General features: G+C 56.6%; 1 protein-coding gene across 1 annotated transcript in view; it reads left to right on the forward strand.

Annotated features, from left to right (window-relative positions):
• Positions 1-602: 602 nt before the first annotated feature.
• Positions 603-4,346, forward strand: part of Npas4 (neuronal PAS domain protein 4) — a 17,202-nt gene continuing 13,458 nt past the window's right edge. The window contains exon 1 of the mRNA XM_015503090.2: positions 603-1,760. The gene's annotated coding sequence lies outside the window, so the exon portion shown is untranslated. The remainder of the gene's footprint in view (positions 1,761-4,346) is intronic.

A 4,346-nucleotide genomic window follows, 5' to 3' on the forward strand; every position in this document is an offset into this window, starting at 1 on the left:
ACATAGACAGCGGGACCCCCAGTCACTACACACCTGACGCAGCGCCTTCGTCGGCCACGCGGTGGCGCTAAGCCCCTGAATGTCTGTTTTCCCGCAGGTTTCGGGGAGCAGAGAGCTGACCCGGGAGAAGATGCGGGTAGAGGGGAGTCCTGGAAGACGAGGAGCCCTGACCGAAGGACCTGGAATCCCTGGGCTGAGTAGTTCAGGACACAGTAGGATCAGTGGACAATGAATGGTTCCTGCGGCCTTTATGAAAATGAGGCTCCCCTTCCTCCCAGTCGGGTCTGCATCTTTCCCCGGGCGGGGGAAGGCCGGGGGGTGGGGTGGAGCGCGCTCCTCGGCTTGCTGCAGCTCATTCATCCGCGGCGCGGCACGCCGTTGCCATGGAGATGTGATGCAGACCGGGGGCGGGGGGAGGGAGGCCCCGGGTGACGTCCGCGCTCCTCGCAGCTCGTCTCCCGCGGCCTCCCAGTTCTTGCCTATTTTGGAAGAGAGCCGCAGCCCTTCTGCTGATGCGTGCGCGCTGGCGCCTTTTTAAGGCAACTGGCGGAGTGGTGGCTCCGCCAGAGCCCGGGAGCTGCCCCCGCCCCCGGCCGCGAGCTGGGGCAGGCNCAGAGCTGAGGGGCCAAACAGCTCTGCCCAGCCCTGGCTGCCTCTTCCTCCCCCGCACAGCACAGATCCTAAGTGGGCGCCCTGGATCAATGATCACTCTGCACAAACTTTTGGATCCCTCGGACTCCATGATCAACCATCCAAGTTGCTGCTTACAAATGTCTGCTTCCATTGAAGGTTTCCTGTAGTCATCAGCTTTCTGGAACTTTCTGAAATCAAACCTTTCTCAGATTGCTGGCAAGTGCTGGTTGGCTTCGGAATGGAGATGTGTCCTGCTGAGCACTGGCAGGGCTCCCCAGAGCTATGTGGACCCAGGCCCTGGGACCCCCTGCCCGTTCCTGATGGCACCTGTCCTCTCCCTCCAGCACATGAGGAGGTGTTTGACAGGGACCCACGGAAGACAGCGTGAAATGCTTGACAATTCCCAAGGAGCCGTGGAGGCTCCAGAAACTTCCAGGCCCCACTCTGCCACTCTGGACCAGTATTGGGGACCCAGAGGTGGATCAGATCCAGCCCAGCACTTGTGGGCTCCAAGTTTAGCAAAGGAGAGAGTTTCATGCTCTGGAACAGTTGCCTTGGAGTCTCGAATGGCACTTCCAGGGAGGGCACAGACTTCAATGCACAGAAGGGGAAACTGAGGCAGCCCTCAGAAAGACACAATTTGCCAAGGTCACACGGCAACGGCAAATCATTGTGTTTTTTCCTGAGGCTAGGACCCACAACTTTGCATTCTGGCCCCAGGCTCTTTTTCTGAACTTTAACCCCAGAGGCCAGCCTTTGAGACATGTACAAGGTCACCGCATTATGAGCCAAAGACCTGGTTCAGAATCCACCTCCCCCAAGTATGACTGTGTCACTTGGGTCACTTCATTGTCTGCACTAGGCCTCTCTCCCCCAAGACAGATGGCCTCTAAATAGCCCTGGCTCTAATTGTGAGTCTGGGATTCTCTGAAATTGGGTGTTCGGACCCGGCTGTGCGGTCTCTCAGTGGCTGGTTATAAGTCACTGCTGAGGGGGGTTTCTTCCACTACTGATGCTAAGAAATGCTGGAGATGGTGGTTACTTCAGCCACAGGCTGTGCGGTCCACTCTGAAGATGACCTGGAGGTCAGCTTTGCACACTTTGGACCCCATCGGACCCCTCCAATGGTGAGTCCCCTGATGAACTTGGCACCAAACTGTGTGAATGGCCCCAGATAGGTTGGGTTTAAAGAATGGAAAAGCAAGTCTGCCTCCCAGTCTACGCGGGCCCGATCTCCAGGGACCTGAGGTGAGCCTGCTCATCCAGTGCTCAGAACTTGGTCCTCTGGGAGACTACAGACCCCAGGGGACATGGGCTCATGCCCATCTGAAACTGGGTCTCAGGGTTGGAGCATTCCCTTTCCAGATCCTGAAGGTGCTGGGCTAGGTGGGACCTGGCTTAGAGATGCCCAGAGTGACAGGGAGGGACCCCCGTCCATTTTGCAAATAGGGAAATGGAGGTCCAGAGAACAGGGGGGGCTTGCATGACCCCCAGAGGACTGGTGGCAAACCGAGGACCAGAATCCATGTCTCCTGATCCTCCTGTCCAGAACCGCTCCTCTGCATCGGACACAATCTGCTGACATCCACGCTGAGCTCACCTCCTCTTTTTCCCAGAGCTTTGAATCCTTGGCAGAGGGCGCCTCGGCCCACCCCTGTGAGGTCTGGGCGATCGGGAGCTTTCCCTTCAACCAGATGGTTCTTTCCTCTGAAGCTTCCTGGTGTCCCCTCCCCACCTACCCGGTGCTCATTCCTTCCTGGTTCCAGAAACGGCTCCATCAACAGGCCACTGCTGCTCTTCCCTTTTTGCTGTAGTTCAGCCAGCTCTGCAGTTCTGGCACTCTCGGGGTGCAGATCCTCATCCTCCCCTGATTGGGGTCTCTCCTTGATTGCTCCTAGGGCTCCCCCCTGCCTGTGGCCCAGGCCTACTCTTTACCTCTGATCCTCTGACCCTTATCCCCCATCCGTCTTTCGTGGGGTCCCCTGGACCATGCCTTGCAGACACCCTCCATGCTGGCCCAGGGCCAGTGGAAATAAGCAGCCCACACCTCAGAGGGGTGCTGTGAGGTTTATGGAGTTGATACCTGCACCAGGTAAATAAGGCGCAGGAACATGCTGCGACGGTGAGTGCTCACATCTCCAGGTGCGCTCAGGTGATATCATGGAAAGCCTCGAAGCTGGAGCCTGTGGCAGCCCAGGCAGCTGTGAATAGAAGGGGAGAGAGGAGGAGCAGCAGGAGGGGCTTTTGGTAATGGGCAGCAGTAGCCGGGACCGTGTGGGTTTCACCTGGGGGACAGCATGTTCAGGTTGGCTTCTAGAAAACTAGCCAGGGGGCTCAGTCGCTGAATCCTGAAGGGTGTGTTGGGGCTGAGCTGATTCTCCATCCCTGGACTTGGGGAGCACTATGTAGGGGGGGCACTGATGCCTAGGGAGGGGTGCACTGAAGCCCAGCCCAAGCCCTCAGGGTCACTTACTCTGTGTCCTTTGGCTTTCCCAGGACCCCACTGTCATCTCTGTCCTTTCTGCTGCAGCCCCCAGCGTGACCTACTCCATGTAGTTATCTTAGACCAAGCCCCGAACAGTGTGTCGAGGGCCGGCAGGTGCCAGCCCCTGCGCCACTCTTGCTGAACCAGTCCAGGTTGGCTCTGCAGAATCTTGCTCAGAACCACATTTTTCAAGTTAACATCATAACAATTCACGCTCTCTTCCAACACATGTTTTGCTCCTTTTATATACATCAGGCTGTTCTCTACGTGAGCTCACTGACTTCCTGCATCAAGCCCTCGATGCCAGTGCCATTGTTCTCCTCACATCCCTGCTGAACAGGTGGTAAACTGAGACACGAGAGGTTTAGTCACTTAGTTAAGTGTCACAAACACTCAGCCCAGAGTCGGGTGCAGCCTCCACCCCTTCTGCCTTGGGTCCCTGCAGCCAGCCTCTCCTCTCCACATAGACCATATCAACCCCTACCGCCTTCTGATGGCCTTCAGATAGCCAAAGATGCCAACCCACCCTCTTAAGGTCCTCTCTTCTCTGAGATAAATATCTCCAGTCTTCCATCTTTTAGACTTTTTTTAAAAAAATGAATATTTATGTGCTTCTTGCTTCATGCCGGGGAGTTGATGGTGAGCAGAGCAGACCATTCCCTCCAGGTGGCTACAGAAGATCAACTCACCTCTGGAAAACGGTGAAAAGTTACTATGGCAACAAGAGCTGGTAGAGGTGCAGGGTGCCTAGGAACCTGTGACTGAGGATTTGGCTTAGGAAAATCAGGGAAGGCTTTCTGGAGGAGGTGATGTTTGAGGTGAGACATCAGGAAAATGAGATGAACCAGGCCCAGGGGATGGCAAATGCCACCCCCACAGAGGGCAGAGAATATGCAAAGACAACTCGTGGAGGGCAACAGGGCAGGAGGGCAGCAGGGCCCAGGCTGGAAGAAACTGCCTGGAAGAAACTGGAGACACAGGTATGGCAGGCTGCAGACCTGGGGGAGGTCTGAGTCACTCCTCAAAGGTCCTGGCCGTGCCTCTGCTCAAGGCTGGGCCTGAGCCACTTCATCTCAGTACCGTCCCAGCACAGCTGAAGCCAAACCTGGTCCAGATGGGGGCTGCCCTCTGTGAACACACCCTTGACCTCCTTTGTGGCTGCCTGTCACTGTAGAGAGCCTTTTTCATGCGGCTGCACTCCCGGTCCCTCCCACCTACACCCCCCCCC

Source organism: Marmota marmota, unplaced genomic scaffold (genome assembly GCF_001458135.2).
Source record: "Marmota marmota marmota unplaced genomic scaffold, marMar, whole genome shotgun sequence".
Lineage (NCBI taxonomy): Eukaryota > Metazoa > Chordata > Mammalia > Rodentia > Sciuridae > Marmota > Marmota marmota.